General features: G+C 39.1%; 1 protein-coding gene across 5 annotated transcripts in view; it reads right to left on the reverse strand.

Annotated features, from left to right (window-relative positions):
• PTPRD (protein tyrosine phosphatase receptor type D) overlaps positions 1-12971 on the reverse strand; it is a 2140771-nt gene that overhangs the window by 881330 nt on the left and 1246470 nt on the right. The gene's annotated exons all lie outside the window — the stretch shown is intronic.

The following is a 12971-nucleotide window of genomic DNA, read 5'->3' on the forward strand; positions in this document are numbered from 1 at the left end:
ATAAGCACAAGCAAGTCTCCCCCTCCTTTGGGTACAAGGTGATTCACAGTCCTGGGTAACCCAAGAACCATCACAATCACACAGTACCACAGGATTAAACTGGAAATTGGAAAGAATAATCTTATCCACTACACTACCCAGCTCCCACATTCTGTATTCTTAAAACCTGAGAAAACTTGATTGAATATGTTCCATAGCCAGTGCTTAATTTGTGCTCGGGCTTGCCAAGGATGAGACCCAGCACCTCTAGAATTGGCAGTTCACAGCCCAGGCACCACTGGGCTTGCCACGTCAGTCATGAAAGTAAAAAAACTGCTTCAGCCCCAGCACCTCTCATTAAAAATTGAGAATGGTCCATAGCATACCATATATTTGTTCCAACAACCTTGAAACACTGTAGTTCAGTTAGATACAATTTTGGTATGCTGCAAGAAGAGGCATCATTGAGTACAGAATAACAACTGTATTGTGAGGAGACAAACCAGTTATAAGAGCCATCAAAGCAACGATCACTGAAAGCAAAAATATTAGAGTAATCAAAGCCACTGGGCTCCTGAGCTTTAAATGTTATTCAGCTGATGAATCATACATATGCATGTCTGTATGTATAATACTTTCATGTGTAAGTATCACATTCCCTCCCTCCACCAAAGTATATTTGGTATGATCATTTTATGTACAGCGGCTTTTAAGAGTACAAGGAATGTTTAAGTATGTCACAGAGTTGTCATTTATTCCTTTTTATTAACAGCACTCATGCCACCACCAAAATATTTATCAATCTTTTGAAACCAAATATTATGAGTAAAGCTTAATAATGCACAAACCATGAGCCTCGCCTCACCCTATTGACAGAATCTGCAAATGAATGAAGCTGGTGTAACACACAGTGCCTCAGTAAATGAAAAACAATGATAGACTTTCATGTGGTGCTTTCAATATTCATTTCAAATCACAATGTGTGTAAGAAAAACTCAGCATCTCTACAAAAGCAGGCTACACTTTCATATTTAAAAGCACATTGATAGGAATTCTAAGTAAATTAGCTTGTTTTGCTTATAGTCTCTGTAATCATGTCCTCCCATAAAAAACGTTAGCAGTAATATAAAGAACAGTATTTTTAAAGCAGCTCCGGAAGAAACTGTCATTCAAAAGGAAAGGGAGCTGCCACATAAGAGCAGCAAAAGAGAAGATGCCAAGTAAGATTTTTCATTGTAGCATATACCCAAATGAGCCAAGAGTTAGTGTTCACATAAGTGACCAAGTGAACAAATGGAGGCATCAGTGACTATGATTTGTAAAGATCAGGGTAGATAAACTAAAGCTAGCCTGTAATTCCAAACCAGGTTATAAATCTAAACTTTACCTGGCACTTAGGTCCAATGCCTGAACTTTGTGCAAAGCTCAAATAAATGAGCATTACATGGCTGTTCTCTTCAGAGGATTTAGAGGAAGATAGACAAATCCTCCCTACTAGAGTATGGATCTTGCAAGGTGCTGAGAACTCTGGTCCTAGATCCAGCAAAGCACTTAAGAAACAATAGGACCATTCATATACTTAAAGTTAAGCTTGTGCCTAGTTTTGCTGCATATGGGCAAGAGTGCTCAGCATCCTGCAGAATTAAGCCACAGGCAACAGAGATCCAGCAAAGCCACTCTCCAATACCTGCTTTGCCCTCCTATGGCGGATTTTAGCCACCAAGTCCTTGTAGTCATAGAACCACTGGCCAGAGCCCTGCACAAGCTATCTGCTCCTGCACCCTGCCTGCCACTTCTGTGGCTGGAGCCCTCATGCAGTGAAAATGCACCAGTTTCATTGCCTATGTTGTTTCTTGCCTATCACAAGATTTGGCTCTTAGGTAAATCTCAAACAGATATGATCTTGGCTCAGGGAACTTCATCCACACTGAGCTATTTATTCTTAATTAAATTACCTTACAAAATGGTATTTAAAAATAAGTGGAGAGGATATTCACGTCATATGCGGAAATACACATGCAATCACCAACATTGTGCCTACAATTGCTATATCTGCAGTCACAAATAAGAAATGCAAATGAATGCAACTCTCTTTGCCTGGGTCTGAAAAATCTGGCTCAGTCTCATTTACAACATAACATAGCATAGACTATCTTAGCACAATAAACTGGTGTAAACACAGCAGAGGACTTTTTAGAGAATAATGTTTTTTGAATTGTGACACTGCAGTTTACCACTGACTTCCTGATAACTACTTAGATAGTTTAATTGTAGTGCAACTGCCAATGAAGTTGTTTTGGAATCCTTCAGCAGAGTTCTTACTGCTCTATTCTGCTTTGAACTGGAGGACCAGTACCCCAGGACCCAACAGAAACAGTATTCCAATAGACCCATTGCTTTTTTTTTTCAATAATGTGATTGTCCTACTGAAATTAATAGGAATCATCTGAAAAAATTGATTTCAATTTAGCATCTATTGCTTAAAAGTGCATTGCCACAAAATGTCTTTTCTGTTCTAAAAAGTCAGTCTTTTCAGGGTAAATGTATGACATCTTTGTATAAGCACAAGATTAAGTGCTTGGGATGGTTAAGCTTGAAGTTGGAGGTACTGATTTAACAAGATCAAGAGTAAAATGGCTAATTTTTCAAGTAATTATTGCCATTCTTCAGTGACATCTGTAATGACACTAGAAGTAGAATATAATATTTTCCTTTCAGTAACATGCTTTAGTTTAAGATCACAGTCATTGCAATTGGAGGAACTTGGACTTACACAAGCTCATTTCACAGTGCATTCAGATACAAATATTTTAATATACTTACATTACTAATTCATTCATGACGAGACCTATTAATAGGAATTATGTTCCCTGTGTCACCTGTTGACTCACTGCTCAGGTGTCTCCCAAAAATGTCAACACAGTGAACATTACGGGTGAAACCCTGCCTCCGTTGACATGAATAGCAAAACCCCAATTGACTCCAATTAGATCAGGTTTTCAAATCGCAGTTGCCAGAGTGACAGGTACCACTGCTGTAGTAAAGACTCTACCTTCTCATCTACTGTGGGATAGAGAGAGATCGGATACACACAGCAGTCACACCAGACCACTGAGCACTGCAGCTCAGTGGCAATGTTAATTTACTGTAGAACTCCTCCAACCAAAAATGAATATTTTGCTTCTTTCATTTGACATTGTCTCATAAATAAAAGATAAGAGGATAATGAATTATAGTTTGTAAACACTAGAGCCAAATAATAATTGTTGATTGCTAATAAACTGCAATGAAAACAGATTCATACAAACCACAAGTGATACTGCAGCAATAAATATCGAGGAGGGCACTGTACATTAACAACAATTGTTGTGCTGCTCTTTGAATATTAATTATTTGTGTAGCTTTTGGCTAGAAAGCAACAAGAAAATATTTCTTTAACAGCTTACAACAAATAAGTCTGTCAACAACTCACTTTTCCTCCATTTCTTATGTTCAAATCATTCCTGATTTGTCATGATAAAGCACCTTTCTCTCAAAATGAATTCAAAGAATAAAAGTTAAAATTATATATATTGTTATAAAATTCAAAAAGTGTACCATGACAGTTATTTTTTTTTAAATATAGTGCATTGACATTTTGACAAACTATCTTTTCCCTTCATATGTATTGTTCTCAGAAGGTTATTTCTCCATTTAAGCAAAGTAATTCTAGTGATATTGGTATTAGACGTTCCATAAAATAGCATAATTTCTGCAGCCATACAGGGTAGACCCTGTGTAGTGAATCCCATTATCTGAGCTGTTGAAGCATGCTTCACACACACGTAATTACCAGAGATGATCCAACTTCTATGGTAATTACAGTATTAGAATAAATGGGAACATGGCAGCATGTGACCCAAGAATCCTCTGGCAGTACAAAGATAAGTATGATTGCTGTGCACAGCTTTCTCTAAGCCTTTTAAGACATTTTCCAAGGCTCTACTACATAAGTAGTAACAGATCAGCTTTTGGACTTACTCTTTTTGTTCCAGGCACAATAGCTGTATATTTGCTATCTTATTTGTATTGTCCACGGTTGACAGTATTGGCAGGGGAAGGATTGGGTTGGGAGGGGGAAGGGAACCACACACATACACCATAGTTATGGAAACTAAATCCACATGATAAAATGCAGAGCCAAATGATAGATTTATCTGTCGTGAACCTTTGATGGCCTTACCTGTATCCTGTCCACGAATTCATCTTCCCAGAATTTATCCTAACATTCCAAAGCCCCGTGCAGCTTCCAACAGCTGAAACTTGTTTTAATTAACAAATATTTCCACTCTCTCTTCCCCTACTTTGGAGCCCCCTTTTACTTCCCCTTCCTATGCATCCCCAAAATTACCCGTCTGAAGTCCAGAATGAGCAGACTTTAGTCCCAGGCTGTCAAGGCTGATTCCCTACTCTGGCATTTTGAGTGCAGAAGGTGGGGGCCCGCAAGGATTTTAAAAATTAATACTGGCCACTTCAGGCTTGTATTAAACTCCCAAGGTTACAGCTTTTTTTCTGACCTTGGATGGGTAGATGCTGCCATCACCCAAGTGCAAAACCCCTTTGAGAACCCAGGAAGGCGCACTTGGGAATTCCTTCCTGTGGGTTACCCTCAAGCCATTTCACCCCCGCCCCCTCCGGGGAAGAGCTGAGAAAGAAAAACAAAGGAAATCAGCCGTTGCCACCAGCTAATTAAACAACGTGCACAAACCTCTTAGGACACAAAAATCCAATCCTGTTCTTAAAAAAAGGTAAATTTTATTAAAAACAAAAAAAGAAAGAAAATACATTTGGAAACTCAGGCTATTGCTAGATTTTTAAAAAAAAAAAAAAAACACACGGATTAAGCATCAAGAATAACTTTCTTGAGGTTCATCTTAAAGGTTACAAGCAAAACAAAAGCACCTGGGGTTCACACAGAGGAGTCCACAAGCTATAAAAAAATAAGAAGAGATAAACTGAATCACGTCTTCCTAGATATTTCCTGATCTACTTTCACATCTGGGATTTTAAATGAGTTGTTTCTCGGTACGATACTGATGATTTTTCATACCTGGCCCCAAGCTTCTTACAGCATAGTTACTCCCTGTCTGCCTCTCTCCAATAACAAACAAACAGACAGACAGACAAATGGGAAGATTTTTTCCCAATTTTAAAAAATTCTCACCTTCCCATTGGCTCTTTTGGTCAGGTGCCGACTCCCTTCCTTTTACCTGTGAATTGCAGGGAGACTGTTTAACCCTTTACAGGTAAAGCAAGTAGAGAACATCTACTAAGAGGGAGTTTACAGCTAACTGGGTGGCTGGGTGTCCATAAAAGGGAGCTACCCCACCCCTTTCATTTATCACATAGGCCATTAAGGTCCTTTCTATACATGCAAATATTTCAGCTGTAAAGAGAGTTATTTCCCATCCCTGCAGGGCTACATATGAGACCTAACAAGTCCTGCTGACATGTAATCACATGAAAGCCTACCAGGCACATATTTTCTTTTTAAATTCTCCATCTTTACAATTTTTTCCTCATTTAAAAAAGTAGAGGTTTCACGTCAACCATATAACAAATGTAAGTTTCATGGTGATAACTTAAAATAGCCACTCTCCCATCCAAACCCACTCCCACACCAAATAGAGCCCATGGTGTGGTACTATCTAGTAGAAAAAAGGATTACATGATTAGCTACTGAATATACAAAAGACATCCTTTCAGAATTAACCTGCAAGTTTTCTTATGCTAAAGGATACGTAAATGCAGAAATGCAGAGTAAATGCAGAAATCAAAGATGATTGAAAAGTTGGTGATTTCTATTTTTCTGTGTATGTGCATTGAAAAAAAAACATAAGTACCATGAAATACAGCAACACATCTTAATTTAAGAGAGTCTCAGCATAGACTGGCTTTCAAGACATATTGCCAAACCTAGCTGTTTACCTAGGCTTTTCCTGAGGGTGTGGATTGACAGGGGGAAACCCTCAGCTTGAGGGCCAGTGAGCATTTTACCATTCACACTGTACCAACTTTTTATTAGTTTGTAACGCATCTGAACAAACTGTTCTCTGGTTCATGTGCCCAGAGTTTTTTTAAAAAACAAAACATTAAATTTGTTTTCTTTTAGACTAACAAGTGAAATTTGCATCCTCTTCAAAAATGAAAGCTAATAAATAAATCACTTTCCCTGCACATTTTGCATATTTAATCAAAACAGCCTCGTTCACGGTTTTTACTCTTGCTCAAGATCAATACTAGCGTAAGCACATTCTGTTAGCAATGGAATTTTACTTTGACCTCAAAACATTGGAAAGGGTACAATTGTTTTCTGGTTTACTAATTACAAACCTTTGTAGGAATATGATTAGTCTACAATGTCTAAACAAAGGGTAGGAACAATGTTATTTTATCAGTTACTATCAGAAGCAGCCTGTAGAGATCAGAAATAATATGTTTTCATTCATTCAGGCTTTGCATATCCTCATTTTTAATGGTGATGCAAACATTTATATTTAAAAAACAGAAACAAAACAATAAAAAAAAACCAAAAACCTTTCCTTGCTGATAAAGATTTGTTACTCTATAGTAAATCTCACGATGGCCTCTAATTAGCAATCACATAACTCGTAGAAGACCGCATGACCCAACCAATTATTAAAAACAAGATACTATGTGTCCGATTTATTTCCCAGTCCATAACAATACAGTAAATGGCTAAAGTCTCCAAGATATACAGCCAAACATAAAATTCAACAAGGCACTCAAACTATAAAACAAAGTGGGTGACATACTGATAAATGTAAGTGCTGAAGTGTCTTACGTGGTATAATAAATTTAACGTATATGCTCCTTTAACACTTTAAGGCTCCTTCACAAGGCTAAGAGATACCATCTTCTAAAATATATTCCTTTGTCTGGAATATATTACAATTATAAACAAAATACTAGAACTTTTTGCCCATCGCTGAGTAGAACTTTAGAAGGAAAAACAATCTTCTAGAACCTTTTTTTAATATATAAAATAAACCCCCCAGATTCTTCCATAACTACTGAGAAACTTTATAGAAAACAAATCTGGTCACTGAGCTGTATCCAGAAAATTTAACATTGAACAATATAGTTACTGATATTTCCAAACTAGATAATTTCAAGTGAAGGGGCCTGAAAGACCACTTGGAGAGAAGACAGAGAGTTACCAGGCCTCTGAGGATAGCATCTCTAAGGAAAAAAAAATACACACTCCCTATATGCTTCTTCCCATGGCCTATGCTCCCAGAGCTCTGCTGCCAGTCTCTCACTATTCTCACAAGTTAGGACTGAGAAGGGGGCTCTGGGAAGCAAAAAAATAAAGCTGGAGGACAGAGTGCACAGAGAAACTAACTGAAGCGACATGGGGACAGTAGCCAGAGATGGGTGGTTAAACAGCAGGAGACACTTGCCCTATTGAAGGGGGTAGATGGATTGTTCCAGTGCTCAGTGGGGAATAAGAGGTGTCTCATTTGGCGAGGAGGCAAAGCACAGGGGTGCATGTGCAGAGATGTGGGTCCATTTAGAGGAATATACTCACCTCTGTGCCACATTGTGGAATGGTTCTAAGAACATTGATACCTCAGCGCCGTTAATCATGTGGGTGCGTACATTGTATCTACATACCCTGTGGGTACTTTAAGTAATTCTAGGGCACTGCACACAATCAGTATGTAAAATGTATACACACTGACAGAGCCAGAAAGATTTTTAATCATGTGCTTAGTAACAGAATATGGTTTATTTTCACTAGGGAGGGAATGATCCATAATTCTCATAAGGTATACTCGTGTTAGTTACGAAGGTCATCCCTCATGCAATACTGATCAAGAACCCATAGATCCAAACAGTACACAAATGAGCACACTTTAGGAGAAAAGAAAAAAAGAAAGCTAAAGCCTCTGATGAAAGCCTGGTACAAGTGACACCACATTCAAAAAACCTGTAGGAAAAAACAAAAACAACCATAACGTTACAACAGCTGTTTCAACCCCACATATAAAATTAACTTAATTTAAATAAAGTACACAAATAACTTGCAATGCACATATCAACGGAATCAATGAGCAGCAGACTCCATCTCCTAATCACAACTGCTGTGGAGATCTGTAGTCAGAGATAAGAATAAAGAGATAATTGCAATCAGAAAAAAAATGCTGAGAGTGGAAACAAATTGCAGTGGATTTTACCAAGCAATAAAAGAACAGAAATTTAGTGGTACAAACAATCTTCATTAACAAACAAAAGGCTAGAGATTGGCCTGATCTAAAATCCAAAGCCAAATAACCAACCCACCACCACTAACTTTGGAAAGCATGAAACAACCCACTTCTGCAGCTCAATTTAATTGACCATCCTATCTATGTAACAGTTGGACATGAATCTCATGACCCCCAACTCCTCTCAGCCCTAATGGGTGGGATGTTCAAAATGAGAAAGCAACTGGCTTATTGTCTGGGTACCACTGTATTCCACAATTATCCTAGTATCAATGCTAGTTTTCCCTTCCTAAACACTCTCTTTATAGTCAGTTTCTGGGTCTCTTTTCCTTCATCCTTGCAATCCTTTCTTTCCCCGGTATACATACCACCTGAATTCCTCTCTTTTCTTGTTTTCTCCCTCTTTTCCTATGTTCACTTTCTCACTCTTCACCCTTCACGCCCCTCATTTTCTCCTCCTTTTACTCAAAAGTCCCCAGTCACTCTTCTCCATTCTTCTTCCTATCCACCCCTCCCCACACTATGCCCCCCTGTGCCCACAGTTCCTCATCTCAATCTTTCCCAATTTAAAAGGCCACCACTGGACTCCTCTTGACTAGGTCTCTCCCTTGGTCCCCCACAGGCCTCCTTCTCAGTGCTGGTCTTACAATTCTGGGGAGGATCAGCAGGATTCTGGGAGGTTTCCCGGAATATAATCAACTCCCCACATTTGAAAAAACAAAATTACTACATAAAAATATTGTGAGAAGACAAGTTCCTCCTCAGAAGCAACACTTTCCTTTCTCCAAGGAAGAGGTCCCCAGCACTTGCTAAGTCCTCCTCCAGATAGCTGCCCAAAGACTGGTAGGCATAATTCTCCTACCCTTCTCCCAGCAGCAGTCTTCGGTCAGTGCTTCAAGTCCCACATATGTTGTGCTTCTCTCAGTCTCTCTTGCTCCACATTTTCTTCTGTCTCCCTTAAGGCTCTCCCCACATTTCCACCTCCCTCCATGCCACTGTGGCTCTGCTTTGTCTCTCCTCCGACCCCCAACAAATTATGTTCCCCCAAATTTCTCTCCTGCCCTTTCAGATGTAGATGAAGCACGGCTGCTGCTGTACGGTTCGCTGAATTCTATCTCCCCAGCAACATGCATTCTCACAGCTCCTTTCTTTCCCTGCACACTTCCATTCTACAATCAGACACAGAACCGCAGCCTGTGTGAAAATGGCAGGGAATGTATGGCCAGCTGGGGAAAGGAAACCCAGACACCAATAACTTACTGAGCTAAAAGCAGGAAGATCAAGCAAGCCTCCCAACTCCCTTCCCCCCTTCCAGCTCCACCTTTGTTTCTCCTTCCTCTTTCCTGTTGTGTGTGAGAGGGCTCCAAGGGGACAAGGCTGGATCAATAGCTCAAGGAGCTGGCAGCTAGTGTGTTGCATATACCCCAGACATTCTTTTGTCATTTCCCCCTCAAAAACAAAACAAAAAAAATAAATGGTCCATGGCTAGGAAACTCACAGGCTAAACTCTGGCTCCTCTAACTCAGATTGATCCACTTATCTCCAAATCACTCAAAGGGCAAAATGTCCTTTCAACCTGCATGCACTGCACACCTTCATTTCCATGAAAGTCAGTGGGAATTTGGGTGCCTGGGATAAGCAAGATAAATGACTTTAACTGTTTATGTTTCAAAAGATAGCATTTCGTGAAAAATGATTAGGGTGAAATGCTGCCCCGGGCTGCTTGTTATCCAGGGCTTCTCACGATTTCAGTGGGAGTTATGCCTGGACATCCTAGGACATAATTTGCTCCCTCTTGTTTTGTATTTACTGAAACTAAAGATTACTCGGAGGAAGATACTGCATATGCAGCAGAGAAACTAATTGCAGCTAAAAATGACGTTGCTGCTATCAAGAAAGACTAAAGTGAAGCATTTTGTGTGTGCGCAATTGAGATGGAAATATTGCAACTGAATACAGCATAATCACTAGTGCTTATGCCTCCCTGCTGTTCTTCTTTCTTCCTTTCTTGAAAGGCAACTATATTGTAACCCATATCCAATGGTCTGCCAATCATTAAAATCTGCTGGCTGCCATATGTTACAATACAATGTATGTATCTATATCTGGTTTTATAAAATGTGCTTTCTGAATCTCTCTAAACACATACATAAAATGAAGACATTGTTACATAGATGCATTAATGAAAATGGACTCAACAATCAAAACCTCTAAGGCAAAGAATCTCAACCCCTCCAAGCACTCACTCAGACAAAATCTTGAATAAAGAGATCTGTTGTAGTGTGTGCAGAAGGCTAGTGCACTTGGGCTTTGTCTGACCAGTGGTGGGGTGGAGTGAATTCCACAGTCAAGGACCCTTCACTGAAAATGCTCTGTTTTGAATCATCAGATGTATATATTCGGGGGCTGTTAGTTTGAAAGCCTCAGGTGTTTTCAACTACTGGGACAGAGTAAAAGGAGAAAGAGGACCATTGAATAAAATGACACATTTAAAGGTCAAAACTATTTGCATCAAATCATTTTTGAGACAAATTTGCCTCTTTTTCATTGTATGTCTTGGAAACAGATCATGATTTCTTTGAAGTCTTGCATTATTAATAACACAATATATATCTTTGCAAAAAAAGTCTCTATGAATTGACCGTGAATAGATCTTTTCAGTATTCCAGCTTTGCTGGTTAGCTCTAATTGGTCAGATACAATCAGTCACATGGTGTTTTTAATTCTTCTCAAACCAGACAAAAGTGCAAGCACTTCCAGCACAAATACTTGCATATAGAAAGATCACATTTCCATGAGTACTCAAACATACAACTTTAAAATTTGATTTCTTAAACATTTGTGCCAAAAAATTGAGTTACACAAATTAAATGATTGGCACAAAGTGATTTTATTTTTCAATTCAACGAAAATATTTTGCTGTATTCATTTAGCTCTAGTGAAACAAACATCTTTAATTGCCAATGGAAGCCGTGAAGCACAGATGTCACATGCTACCTGAACATGTAGCTCGTACAAATGGGTTTAACTTTGAACATCCAAACATTAAGCTTGCTCAGATCAGTGGTTTTTGGATCTTTAGATAGGGGAATTTTAAATATTCAGATCCAGATCTGGGCTTTGATCCACCATTTTTGGTTCAGGACTATATCAAGAAGCATTCTTCATATACACTGTACAAAACGACAGAGTCAGTCATAAGATAAAGAATGATTTCAGATTAGATGTAAGGAAAAAAAGACATTCTATTGCAAAAGGGGGGCAGAGAATAGAGGGAGTACCAGATAGATGATACACCGACATTAAAAGAGAGGTCTCAAGTGTGTGGAATAGAGAAGACCAAGGTTACAAAAGCAGAATGAGAGCTGCGGGAGTAAGTAACAAGGAGGTCACTGAAGAGTATTCAGCGCTGATCTATAGTTACCACTTAGTGCTATCTGAGATACCACAATTACTTCCTTTTCTAAAAGCAGGGATAAAGTGGCTGTACCTCATCTACCACTCTGATTAAATGTGGGTTGGCACTGACTTCTTAGGGGTGAACTTTGTGCATGGTCGAAGTGTAGACTGAATCGCGTCAACAAAGAGTTCCGAACACTGGGAGGCAGGGCCAGTGCAGACAACACTGTCAAACCTGAAGTTGCAAGGGTCACCCATGTCATAACAGCCCCACTCTCGAAGGACAGTTTAAAATGCTAGTTTGGTGTTTAGTGCTCTGTGCCAGGTGGTGTCAGACTCTTCTGCTGACAGAGGTCAGTGGTGAAAATAAGCAAGATCCCTGAGGAATCAGAATTTTCCCTTGAACCACTAATTCTCCTACATACATACACACAGAGAGAGACAGAGAGAGTTCAGCACACATAACTCTCCACCCTGTGCCTTTCATGGGAGCCAAGCATCCCAAGTGGGCATGACAGAGATTGAGGCAGGTGGGAAGAGTAGACTATTAGTCTTCGATATCAGGGGGCCCAATCGAATAACACCAGTGATGCTTAAAATGGAACTGCCAGGAAGAGACCGTAAAAACAGACTCATTTTTTAGTCTTATATCAATCCATATGAAAAATGGAATTAATCTAAAGTTATGACCATCACCAGATAAGAATATGGGATTCCAATCCACACTAAGATATCCATCATCTTGGATAATATTAAAGGTATACATACACCTTTACTCTTTTGCTAAATACACAAGAGAGAGCATATGTTTCTTTTCTTTGATGTCTATGTTGGTAATTTGGGCCACACTAGGGAAAACTGTATTTCTATTTCAAGGGGGAGGGGGTAAGAAACAGCCAACTTTTGCCAAAGTCCTGAAATGAAAGGTTGAAAATACGGAAGTGCTTTGAAAGTGAAATATCAGAAGCTAGAGTCTGATACAAATCATCTGTTAACAGAGATGAATGAAAATAAAAAGAAATAGAAATCTCAGCAAATACTGCATACCCACAACAATAAAAAAAATCCATAAGTTAGCTGAACATAGGGAATGCAGATAAGTTCAGCATCTAGTGTGAATACTGCTGATTATGTTGCTAAGCAACCACTGTCAGGCTCTGAATCTCAGTATCAAGTAACACTAGATTCAGCAGAGAAAAGTATTTTGAAAACAAAAAACCCTGGGTTCAGTGTTAGTTACTGGGGAATGAGGAAGAGTAAAAGCTAACAGAAAATGAACGCTTAGTGTTGGTGAACCATCTTCTGTGATACTTGCCCTCCTTT

Source organism: Chelonia mydas, chromosome 5 (assembly GCF_015237465.2).
Source record: "Chelonia mydas isolate rCheMyd1 chromosome 5, rCheMyd1.pri.v2, whole genome shotgun sequence".
Lineage (NCBI taxonomy): Eukaryota > Metazoa > Chordata > Testudines > Cheloniidae > Chelonia > Chelonia mydas.